Consider the following 12,930-nt stretch of genomic DNA (forward strand, 5'->3'; position numbering starts at 1 on the left):
GCCCCCATGACTGCTTTCTTTTTCTCTTCTTTTTTCTGTTCTTTTCTCTCTTTTTCCCCAAAGCAGGTTTCCTTGTGATTATTGAGGTATTTATTTTTAAGTGAAAGCCGCCTGGCATTCCTATGTAGACAGACACTATATACAACCCTGGTTTTCTCTCAGAGCAGAAGTTAAAAATTATTCAACGCAAAATTCCTGGGCTGTGTTGCAGAGGCCGCTTGTACCAGGCAAAGGTTTCCACCGCATTCCGCCCAGCCAGGCCACGATAAGGCAGCCCCGGGGAGCCTCGCCTGCTGACGCCGTACAGCCACGCTGCTGTCCTCCCAGGGACCAGGTAGGACTGGGGCTTCCGGGAAAGCACCCAGGAGAAGTTTGTCTCGTGGGGTCTGTGGTGACCTCACCACTTCTGATCGGCGCTGGCCTGAAAGACCCCACCAGCTCTGTAGTTTTTCTTTCCGAGCTGTGGTCCAGCCCATGGTCTCTGGGATGTCCTGGTGTGGCCAGCGGCACTGAGGCCCTGGGGACCATGGGGAGGTCCCCAGTCCATGAACCCGTGGGAGAGAGTGGGGGCCTTTGGAAGGGGCTGCTTCAGCTGAAGGGGTCTTACAGAAAGCTGGCGGTGTTTCTGCTATTTGTTGGGGGATGGGAAGGGATTGTGCCCAAGACACACGTTTGGGAGTGTTGGAAAATACCTGGGGAAGCTGGAGGGGGCCGGTGGGCCTGTGCCAGCCAGGCAGGCAGCCTGAGATCCCACAGCACAGTAACCTGTTGGAAATTCAGCAGGATTTCCAACCGGCTGCATGAAAAGGCCACACAGTGACCCACGGGCTCCCTGGCAGAATGGGGGTCTCGGACCTCTGTGATAGGTGTGGGTTTTTGAGTGTCCTCTGGGGAAGGATGATTGTAAGTCCCTAAATTGTTCACTTATGACCCAGCCATCTCTGAAGATGACCGCCAGAACCCTGAGGGCCCAAGGAGGGAGGGAGGAAGACTGAGACCCTTCACATTTCCTAAACATGGCGATAGCCGGGAAAGCACTCGCAAGGAAACCAAATTTATTCCATTTCACAAGACACATGTATACCGTGCCCTACCCTAAAGCTATGGAGTTCGTGACTGGCTGGAGTAGGGCCAGCTTCCTCCATCAAAGCTGAAATTGAACCCTGCCGAGATTTGGGGCCCAGGGTGTCGTGGTAATGTGGGCACACAAAAAAACAAGACATGGCCTGAAACACAGGACAGCTCCATAGCGGGGCTAGGCCTTGAGTGGTCACGTGGCAAAATGGTCAGAATGTGGTGGAGACCATGCCTGCCCAGGAAGGTGGACTCAGGGTTAGGGCGCTAGACTATGTGTGACCTCATCATGGGAAATGGATGTTGTCCCTGCTGTCTATCAAAAGAGGAGGTGGAGAGTGTGACAGTTATGGTAGGATAGCAGATAATTTCACAGCCAAGTTTTAGCTAGCTTTAATTACAGGTCATTCAAACATTACTGAAGCGATTCCCAGGCTTCACCAGGGAGGGGAGGGTATACCAACTGAATTTTTATTTTATTTTTGATCAAAGTTATATTTGTATGTAGTATGAGTTAGACATTCCTATAAGGCTTGGACAAACACAGCTCCCAGCCACCCCCTACGCCATCCCAGAAGACAATCTCTTCCATATTCCAGACAATTCTTGTGCTATTTACCTGCATCTGTGTAACAACGTGATTAAACAACAGCTTCTTGGTGTTTCAGTTCTAGGTATTAATACTACTGAATTAATTCTATGGAAGACAGCATTTGCTTCTTCCACCTCTCCCCATTCCCACACACACTTGCATCCCCTATATTTTCAACAGAGTTATGTTATAATTTTAGTTAGCTCTGTATTCAGGGGTTAGATTTGTATTCATGCCAGGCCAATGGCATGCCATAGTTATTGTTGCAACCCACACACGTGTTGTTTTCCCTGGAGTTAATAATCGCCTTTCTTTTTTCGTGCTTGCTGAGTTTTCTCAGAACTCATTACTAATTCATCCTCAGATTCTTGCCAGTGGCTTAAATTCAAACACATGGGGGTATTTCTGAGGGGGTACCTCTAGGAGCTAATGCCCTGTTCCAGTACTGGTCAGTCCTCCTGTGTTTGTGGCAAGGGCTGGAATTTCAAAATCTCCCTTGTCTTCATCCTGAAGATTCCCTTTGCTTCTCCCCTGAGTTGGATTTTCCTGGATCTCATGTCTTCCTCTTTCTTAATTAGTCCTTGTTCTGGTGGAGTGTGTCCTTCAGTAGCTTTCTGAAAAAGGATACATGGCAGACACATGACTTTAAAATACCTTTAATCCAGGGGCGCCTGGGTGGCTCAGTCAGTTAAGCGTCTGCCTTCGGCTCATGTCGTGATCCCAGGGTCCTGGGATCGAGCCCCGCATCGGGCTCCCCGCTCGGCGGGAAGCCTGCTTCTCCCTCTCCGACTCCCCCTGCTTGTGTTCCCTCTCTCGCTGTCTCTCTCTCTGTGTGTGTCAAATAAATAAATTTAAAAAAAAACATACCTTTCATCCACTGCCACTTACATGATAGTCTGGTTGTGTACAGAACTCCATTTCTCCTCCAAACTGTGAGTACATTATCCCAGTGTCTCCCAGTTTCTGATGCTGCTGTGGGTAAATGTGGTGCTGGTTTAACTCCTGATCTGTGGTATGAAAACCACTTTTTTTTTCCTTGCTGGAAGTGTTTAGGGGCTTCTTTTTGTCCTCAGTGTTCTGACAGTTCAGGAAAATGACCCTTGTATGGGTTCATTTCCAGGCCCTTTCGCTAAGTGCCTGTGACTCTTTTGGTCTGGGAATTCCTGTCCTTCGGTTCCAAGAAATTTTCTTGAATTATTAATTTTAAATTCTTTCTTCCCTCTGTTTTCTCTGTTCCCTCTTTCTGTGGTAAATACTGGGATCCTGGACCTCAGACTGGCCTCTAATGACCTTTCCTAAGTCCTTTTCCTGATCTTCTGGCTTTACTTTCAAGGAAATGCTTTAATTCTGTGTTCCAACTCCCTTACTGAGCTTTTCACTTATTCTGTAATATTAATTTCCAAGAATTCATTTTGGTTCTCTGAATATTTGTTTCTACAGCACTCGGATCTTTTACTGTGGTCACAATATTTTCTCTTATCTCTTTGAGGATATTAATGATTTTTTTAAGCTTTCCTCTCATACAGACTCTGGAGAAACACAGTAAATATATTTTTCCCCATATTTCCTTATAGTCACACTTACTGTATCAAATTTAAATCAGAGTTGAATCAGAGTTAAGAACTCATAAATTGTCAAGAAAAACACAAGAAACCCTGTGGAAGGATGGGTATGGGCTATGGCCCGGTGAGCCAATGAGCAAATCCATGAGCAATCAGACTTGAGAAAAGTTCAGATTCACTATTTGTCAGGGAGGCAAAATTCAGACACAGGTCCATTTTCTGGAAGCAGAGCCTAGGGCAGGGGACCCTGTGTAAGAGGGGTAACTGGGGGAGGGGTACCTCAGGGAGCAGGGAAGCAAGACTGGGTAAGGAAGGAGCTTCTGGCCTTGGGGAGCAGGCCAAGCTACCCTGCTGAGTATCTGTTATCATTTTGAGGGTAACCACCCCCAGGAGACAGCTGAGAGCCCTGGGCAGTGGGGGCTGTGCACCTGCTGGAAGGGGGCCTGGGTAGGCCCCTGGGCTCATCAGAGGTGAGGGGGACACACTTGCAAAACTGAAGAGTCAAGGCAGCAATAGCTATAGAGGTGGACGCGAGGAAAGCAAGCTCTCGTGTTGTGGGGGAACGCAGGCTCGCTGGCCTTCGGGGCAGGTGGTCTGTTCACATCAGTAGTTCAGGAGCATCTGTAAGGTGCCTGCAAGGAGGCATCCTGAGGCATCCCAAAACCTATGATGGGAGGCAGAGAGAGCACTCCACAAGGGCTGGCTGGGCATGTTGAGTGTGTGTCGTCTGTCCATGGTGCGCTGGTGGGTGCCCTGGTCTGTCTGCAGTGTCCCTGGTGGTGAGCCTGGGTCTCCTGTCTTTGGTTCCTGGTATGCCCTTCCCAAAGGGGGTGACCGTGAGCGTGATGCCATCCGCTGTACTGCTTAGCAAGGCCGTGAGAGAGAAAGGCTGGGAACAGGCAACACACGGTGTCCTGCCCCCGAGCCCAGGGCCTCGGTAGACCCCGGTGTCAGGCTGGCCACACCTGGCAGCGAACTTCTGCATTTGATTCAGAGTCTCTGCTCCCAGGCAGCGGTGGGAAGGCAGCCAGGGGACGACTGGCCTTGCACTTGAATGTCTCACTCCCTGCCCTGCTTGAGTAGCCCTGGGTGGGCTTTAGCTGTTCCTGCGGAAACCTGCCTCTTGGGTCCCCCCAGGGACAGAACAATGGGCTTTCCCTCTAACTGTCAGGTCTGTGCCAGGGTCAGCAGCAGAAAACTGGGGGACACTCACAATGTCTGTATATCCATGAAATGGCTCAAAAGGCTAGGCCGGGGATTCCTGCGTCTGTTTGGACAAGCGCAGTTTTTTGGAGTTTGACCCAGTGGGTCATTGGTCTGGGGAAAGGGAAGTGTCCTGGAATGTAGATTCTGTGGTTTCCCCCGAAAAAGAACAGCTTCATTAATTTGCACATCTTTGTTGTGAGTTCCCTTACTTGGTGCCTATGAAAAGCTAGTGGTTGGGAAGACACTGATGTTTTCTCTCTCCCCTAAGAAACAGACGCCTAATGTAATAGCACAATTGAACATCAGCTCACTGGGAAATCCCGAGAGCAGGCTTGCCCTCTCCCTGCGCAGACCCTTCTGAGGTCTTCTGCTCTCTCCCTACCTCCCCATCCGACTCTGAAAACCAGAACAGATCAGTCCCTTCCCTTCATAAACCCATTCCTCACATCCTGTTAGCACCGATAACAGCATCTGAGACGGGCTCTGCCTGCCTCCCAGGATGTCACTGTGCGGCACCCCAGCAGGTGAGGCGGCCTTGGGGGAGGGAAGGTCCCTACACAAGCAGGCCTGCAACACTGGGGCCCTGGAGCTGTCATCGCACCCCGCGCATCTCTGAGGACTTCTCATGGTCTTGGGGGCGGGTGGTGTCTGCAGGGCTTCCTGGGTCCCCCACAAGATGGGTGCCAACTCTTTCCAGCATCCTGCAAACAGGTGCCCAGAATGTGGTCACACAGAACACCCTGGAGAAGGTATCGGTGTCAGAGGCCCACATTTGTGCTGGCCCCCAAGAAACAGCATTCAGGGGCAGAGTATGGGATTTGGCGGCAGGGTGAAGCCCCACAGAGACTGGCCCCACGAGAAGGACTTGGGGATGACAGGTTCTGTTGAGGAGGGGTCAAATGACCCCCAGGCCCGGAGAAGAGGACACAGGGAGGCTGGGGCGCCTGGTCCGTGGCTGACGCTGACACTGGCTCAAACCCAAGCCTCACTAATGTCCCCTCTGGGTGTGTGTGTGTGTGTGTGTGTGTGTGTGTGTGTGTGTGTGTGTGTGTGTGTTTTAACCAGGTTCCCTCCAGGCCAGAAGGGAGTGCTGTGGAGGGGGTGAGCGGGCTGCCTGACCATAATCACACTCCCCTCCAGCAGCTCCCCCAGGGGGCCGCGCCAACCTGAGCCCAGACCAACATACCTGTGGTCCAGACGGTTTTAACGTCCAATGTGCTGAATGCCTGGGAGAGCCCTACCCCGTGACCCCACCTTCCAAGGCAGGTGTGTTGCCTATAGCCTCTGACCATCCCCCGGGGCCCTGTGGAAAACCAGGCCCCAAGGCCACTGTCCACTGCTACAGCTGCCCTGCTGATGGGCCCGGGCTGCGCAGGGGCTTTTGGGTCACGGGTACCCTTACACCCCCTCCACACCTTCCTGGGCAGGGACTAGAGGGTCTTCCACCTCCATCCCCAGGGAACGGGATGGTCCCAGGCCATGGTGAGCTAGTAAATGTTTAACAGATGGCCCGCGGTGGGGGGGGGGGGGGGGGGGCACCTGGTTGTGGCATTTGTCCCCTTCCACGGTGTAAACACCCACCACAGATCTCAAGCTGCCAGGGTCCAGCCAGTGAACACTGAGCTGGGAAGAGATGTGAATAATCTACCAGTGGGAGTGTTTCCTGAATGCATCGTATGTCCTCCGCATGTGGTCCTGTGTGGGACGTGTCCCCAGGTCAGAAAGGAGGGCCTCAGGGTTATTGTAGTCTGTGGCCACGGGGTAATGGTGCGTGCCCAAGCCTGGGCTGAGGGGCCTGCCATGCCCCCCTTCTAAGCTCAGGGGTGCCTGTAGAGGGGACTCAGGGAATGTGTCCAGATCCGTAGCTTTGTGTCCACACACACCCTCTGAGGCCAAGAGAGTCATTTATTCCCAGGCCCTCTGTGCCCTCGGGAGGTGGGGGGTGGGCGGCTGGTGAGAAACACATGGGCCAGGAATGGTGGGGGTGGAGGAGGCAGCCCTGGAGGGCTCTGGGCTGAGCAGACGCTTGTAGGACACAAGCGTTTGGGGGGCGGTGAGTGGAGAACTGTGGGGCCCCCCTTGCCCTGGGGAAGGTGCCATGGGTCCACAGCAGGTGGGCAGGCTGGGCTGGCAGGTGGTGGGCAGCTGCGGCCACCCTGTGGCAGAATGGGTGGGGTCAGAGGTGTCTGCCCTGGAAAGGCCGCAGGGGAGAAGGGCTGCTGACGGCCTGTGGGGTGTCAGAAGAAATGCCCGAGCCCCAGACAGTCTCTGGTGTGTGGCTGATGCTTGGAGGGCTTTCACCCTGAGAGGTAGCTCTGATCGCTCCCAGACAGCAAAGGGGGCACAGAGCCTGGGGGGGGGTCTCAGCTTTTGGGGTACAGGCCTGGACAGCAGCTCCCAAGGGGAGGGTGTGGGGCACAGTGCTGAGGCTGCTTGCTTCCTTGCTTGCCAGTGGAATCCAAATACAGAACTTTAAACTTCTCCGATGTGAGCAGACACCTGCCTTCTGCTGCAGGCTGGAAGGGGGTGGGGGCGGGCTCTGGTCCCCTTGGTGAGGTGTCTCTGCCCAGGCAAGGCCTTGTGAGACAGACAGGAGGGCGGATCCTTTTTCTGGTGGGACTCGTGCAATCTCACCTTCATTTGTCTGGGTTAATTCAAGAGCAGGTGCAGATCTCTTGCAAACAAAGGTGCCACCCAGGCGGGCTTAACCCTTTCCCCGCGGGTCTGCTCTGGAATCTGGGGGCGGGGTAGCAGACCTGTGGGGATAAGAGAGGGCCAGAGGCTGCCTGCCAGGGGGGGTCCGTTTGCCCTGGGTACTTGGCCACAGGCACCTTTGTGGGGATAGCGGACCTCACTCCTGCTGACCAGCTGGGTCCAGTCGAGAGGAGGAGAGGACCGAGGCAGCCCCAGCCCACTCCGTCTGCAAGCGCGCTCGCACCGGGGCCTCTGGAGTCCGCGCACCTGTCCGCGACCCCTGCGCCCCGCCTCTTCTTTGGTTTCCCAGCTAACAATGCGGGCAGGGCGCTTTGTGGTGGCCTCACCCTGGGGACCGTGCTTGTCCTAGGAGGGTGGGAGGGTGCCGATGGGTGGGAAGCTTAGCTTTGCATAAGGAAACCCGAGCCCCACCAGGTGCGGGAGACAAAGGCGTGAGGCCCGCCCGGCCTGGGCCGGCTCTGAGGGGCGGATCCTCCACGCGGGGACTCTGCGCGCCCCCTCCTCGGGTCTGTGCGCAGGAGGGCGGAGGGGAAGGGAAGGGATCCAGCCACGTCCCCACCCCCGGCGGAGCCCGCAAAGCCGCGCGGGAGGACGTGCGTGTGGGGTCTAAGAGGCTCAGGGTTGCCCCAGCTGCCTGCCCCACCTCTGGGTGGCCCCCTCCCCAGCCGCACAGGCCGGTCTGTGGACTGAAGGGGAGCCTGGAACAGGGCAGGCAAGCTTACTTGTCACAGCACATCTATCTGTCACTATCACCAAATCAGTCCTTGGAGTTGGTTTCCCAGAAAAAGGACCGGTGCCTTCCATGAGCTCTCCCTCGGCCTCCTTGCTTCCCTTCTGCACCCTATATTGGGTCGGGGTTGGGGGGGTGCATTACAGGACCACAGCCCTATGTTGGGTAGGAGGGGACACCCATGCATCACAGGACCTGGGGCCTGTGGTCCTCTGCTCCCCAGCCCCCTGCAGTGTCTGTTGCTGTGGGTCCTTCTGGGGCCTTGGGTGCACGGGTCGCCCTGAGCCTGAGTGCAGGAGCATTCCCCCTGGGGGCTTTGGGGACCTACAGAGGGAGGGGCTCCTTGGAGAGAGGACTGCACCAACCCCCACCTGGCCCACTTCAGGGGTGTGGCACAGCCTCTGGGCCTATGTTCAAATCCCTGTGACCTTGGGGGAAGGGTTCAGGGTATTTTGTCACAGGAGCTAACAGAGGCTTTTTTCCCAGAAGCATTAGTGGGAAGGAGGGCTGGGGTCTCCCTGGCCTCTCAGGCACAGCCCAGCCCCAGAGGGTCAGGAGCCTGGACCACCTGCACTCCCCTGCTTTCCTGGGGCCCCTCCGACTCCTTCCTCGTCTGGGCCCTACATGCTTGTACATGCACACACATGCTGGTCACACCTGTGTTCGGTAACACGTACACACAGTCACACACTCCCAATCCCACATTACCCGCACAGACGTGCACCCACGCACGCACACACAGGAGTGTGCGCCTGGAGCTGGTGGCCAGCATTAGAGAGCGTTCTCTGGCCCCATCCTGGGTGATCCACCCCTCGTCCCATTCAATTCATTTCCAGACACATCTGCCCCTGTGGCCTTCCTGTCTCCCGCTTGTCGTCTAGGGGGCACTGGGAGGGGGCGAAGCAGACTGTATCAGACCCACAGAGAAAAAGCTGTAGACTACAGGCTTTGCTTTCTTGGGCCCCATCAGGACTGGAGCGGTCTTGACCTGCCGCCAACCTCACTGGCTGGCCAGGCCAGACTGATCTCACCCACACAGGCTGCACCGGGCTGGATGCCAGGAGCGCCTTCCTGCTTTCCACCTTCTCCAGGAACAGGGTGCGGCCCTTCCTCTCCCTGACCCCGGGGTCTGACCGCTTCCCTGAGCTTCCATCACACTCTGGACATTCAGCAACCTCGTACTCTGGGCCGGCAGTGGGAGGGATCCGCGAGACACAGGGAGGGGAGCGAGACACAGGGAGGGGAGCGAGCCCCACGCCCTGAGCAGTTGGCGGAGCAGGAAGCTGCTCCAAGCACGGAGCCCAGGCCACAGGGAGCACGCAGGAGGGCCCCCGTCAGAACTGAGTCAGCTCCCTCCCCACCAGGGGGGATGGCCCTGACTTTGCTGGTCTGTGCAATGCAATGAATTTTCCAGAAAGCTGAGTTTAGACGTGTGCAATTTCAAGGAGTGTCCTTCACCCCAGATTGTGTGCTCTCTGCTGACTGGTGCTAGAGCCTTGTTTGCTTGGTAAAATGACAGGTGCTGGTTGGCAGCATTTTTTAATGCCCTTTGTGTCAAACAGACACATGCTAGTCCCCAACATCCGGACAGTGGGGCCAGGCCTGTGTCTTTTGAGGGGAGGGGCAGAACGTGGTGGCCCCTGGACATTCGGAGGACGGAGGGGCCTCCCGCCTAGGTGTCGCGGGCACACAGCGAAGGCGCGCACACAAGTTGTGTCTTTCCAAATGCCAGCTTTATTCAATCGTAAAGCAAAGTTAATCACAACCGTAGAGCGGGTTCGGGATTGCAAACTCAATGACATTTCACCACATGATTCAGCTTGGCTTCTTACACAGCACACAGAGCAGGACAGAAGACGAGCCACCCGACAAACAAGATGACAGAGGGGGCAGGAAGTTAACAAACCAAACGCCAAGTCAGTCTGTGGGCGCGCAGTGGAGATAAGGCTTCGGCTGGGTTCGGGTCAGCTCTCTGGTCCACTCTGGCCCTGCAGAGCCCCCTCCAGGAAGCATCTCATGACTGCCCCGTGGGAGGGCCCTGAGGGCGGCGCCCATCAGCTCCTGGGTGAGGGAGTTCCTGAAGCCAAGGGGGCCATGCCCCTCCCAGCCGCCCCAGACCCCCTGCCCAAGGCCCAGGGTCCAACCTGGTCTCCTCTGGGGGTCCCTGAGGACAAGAACACAGACAGAAGCACAGAGGCTCCCCCAGTGGGAACCGGCTCTCCTCTGCTCCTCCGAGGGGTCAGAGCACAACTGCACCCCAAATGCCTTCCCTGTTACCAGCAACATCCCAAGGAGGGGGAGAGGCCCAGGGACACTGAGTGTGCGCGTGTATGTCCCCCCCGGGCGCATGCATGCCTGGGTCACACACCTGTCCTTACACACCTGTCTACCTGCCTACACATGCCTACCTGCATTTCTACCCACGTGTTGCACACCCATGTGCGAGCCTCTCCTCATGAGGCCCCTACCCATACCCTATCTCCCAGCCCTGACCATCTGGTCAGGTCCCTGTGGCCCCAGACAAGCCCCTTGCAGATGCTCCCTGAGTCCGGCCACGGGACCCAGGGATGTTCACTCACACATGTGTGCATATGCCTGCCACACAAACCCCTGGGGCCTGACCAGAGCCTGGAGCCCGGACGTAGGAAGAGGCTGATCCCGCAGGGCGGTCTGGGGGCAGCATCCGTGGATGGGAGCCAGGCCCTTGGAGAGCAGGACAGGTGACCTGACACCCAAAGGGATGGAGAGGACCTCTGCCGTGGATGTTTGATGATGGGGGTGCGGGACACGTCTAGGGGCAATGTGCTTGGTTGGGAGGGGTGCAGGCTCCTTCCTTCTGCCAGGTTTCCCTCCTCATGGGGTGCTAGACTATCCTGAGATGGAGGACCCCCATCAGACCCCCAAGGAGGGAAGACCCCCTATGTGACAGCGAGAAGGAAAGGCAGCCAGAGTCGGGCAGCAGAGTGACATGGAGTAGAAGATGCCCTCTCCACTGCTCCATCCTTGAAACAAGACCTGGGGTGCCCCTGGTGTGATCCCAGCGCCTCTAATATCCAGGCAGAGCTGGGGGGACACGTGAGTGAGGCTCTGGGAGTCTCTAGGGCGAGATCTGAGGGGAGAAGTCCCTTGGCGGGGTGCAGCCATGTGGGGGAGCTGTTGGGACAGGAGGCAGTGTCCTGGGGTGATGCCCTGGGGTGGGCAAGTAAACTCTAGGGTCTCACCTCTTGGACAAGGGGCAGGGATCCTCCTGGGCCATGGATGGGCCCAGACCTGCTGGTTCACCGGGGGCAGGGACCCCACTTAACAAGATAGGTGTGCTGCCCGGAGATCCCAGCCTGGAGGCACACCCCCAAGAGTGATGTGTGTCCCCATGGGGAGCAGTGGGGCTGGGGCTTGGGGAGCTGTCCAGGATGTGAACCAGGAGTGCCTGTGGGGCAGGGGTCCCTGTGCATCAGGTCGAGAACCGCCTTCATGGGGTAGGTCTGATCCTCGGCCTAAGATGCTCAGGGAGCCGCCCAGGGCCTGCTGAGGGCAGCAAAGCAGCCAGGGTGCTGAGCATGGGGAACCCTCTGACACGTGCCCCCATCTCTCAGGCAGCAGCCTTAGGGCTTAAGCCAAAGTGAGGGTGAGAGAAACCCCTCTGAGCATTCCAGGCATCCGGACCATCTCCTGGGTCCCCTAGTGCCTTCTACTTCACCCCGAGCTCCCAGGTTGGCTGGACATGGTTGCCATGGGTGCCTTTGGCCTCCTCATGTGGCCGAGGCAGGTTCAAGGCGTGGAAAATCCCCAGACAGACGTTTTCCTTGAAAGCCCTGAGCCCAGATGGTATTCATTAGCTGAAAATCGAATGCTGTCCTTGAAGCCCGTTCCGTGTCATGTTGTGCTTGGCCCAGCCAACGGTGGACAACTTGCACGGTGACAGTTGCCATCATTCTGCCTCGTGTTATGAATTAGAACCTATATGGCTTTATTGCCCCACTAGGGCACAATGTTCTCCTAAAGTTAGCCACTGTACTCGTCCACGGCGTCCATGTTCCCTGAGGGCCTCTGCCCTGCCGACTACTTGAGAGCTGCTCATAATTGAATTTTGTACACATCGTCTCCAGCTTTCACGGTAATCACTACTTGGGGCAGCATTTTACTGTGGCCACAGTAAGACACATCTGCACTTTGCTTGGCTAGTTCCAGAAGCCTAAGTGGCTACGTGGCCATACTCTGTCCCCAGCACAGGCCAGGGGGCACCCTGCCTCACCCAGCTTTGCAGCCCAGTCACCGCTGACAGGTTAGTTTAGCATCAGCCCTCACCCCCACAGACAGAAGCCCTGGGAGACGGTCTGCCTAGTCTCCTTACACCTGGCCCCAGGAACAGCCCCTGACAGGCCAGGATACCCATCAGTCAAGGCCAGTAGACAATCAAATGGGATGGAGGGTCTTCAGGAGGCTCCCACATCCCTGGGACCCTGGCCTAGCCCCCACCCAGTTCTGGGGGTGCTATGGGTTACTGGCAGAAATGGGTGGGGCCGCGGAGGCCCACACACCCTGGTGTGATGCAGGGGTCCCCAAGGCACTATATAGGGTCATGTCCCAAGCCTCAGTTAGACCAGAGGCCCATAGCATGGGGGAGGAGAGGTGGTCCCACCTATGGTACCGGTGTGGGCACCAGAAAGGGGTCTGTGTTGCCCCCCAGACTGCATCTAGACCCAGGATGGGGGCAGGGTCCACTGCCAGTGAGGACTCCAGGGGCCGCCCAGGCCACCTGCCCCATCCGGCTAGGCGGGACATTGGCCAATCACTGTCATCAACGCAGCCCCAAGCTTCTCCCTCAGACTGCCCCCATTCCCTCTCCTCAAAGGCCCCCAGGTGTCCTGGACTCCGGGTGAGCTGAGCGTTGGCACGTGCCCCCGCCCAGGGGCCCACCCATCGACGTCTTCTACCCACTTCCTACTCCCTCCAACCCCATCCACACAGCCCTGCTTCTCAAACAGCGCTCACTGCACCCATTCCTGCCCCACTCCCCTGGGCCAACGGTCTACCCTAGCGGGCCTTCCGAC

General features: G+C 56.8%; 1 protein-coding gene across 1 annotated transcript in view; it reads left to right on the forward strand.

Annotated features, from left to right (window-relative positions):
* The first annotated feature begins 315 nt into the window (after positions 1 to 315).
* Positions 316 to 12,930, forward strand: part of TTLL10 (tubulin tyrosine ligase like 10) — a 57,359-nt gene continuing 44,744 nt past the window's right edge. The window contains exon 1 of the mRNA XM_027583716.1: positions 316 to 334. The gene's annotated coding sequence lies outside the window, so the exon portion shown is untranslated. The remainder of the gene's footprint in view (positions 335 to 12,930) is intronic.

The sequence above is a fragment of the Zalophus californianus genome, chromosome 4 (genome assembly GCF_009762305.2).
Source record: "Zalophus californianus isolate mZalCal1 chromosome 4, mZalCal1.pri.v2, whole genome shotgun sequence".
NCBI lineage: Eukaryota > Metazoa > Chordata > Mammalia > Carnivora > Otariidae > Zalophus > Zalophus californianus.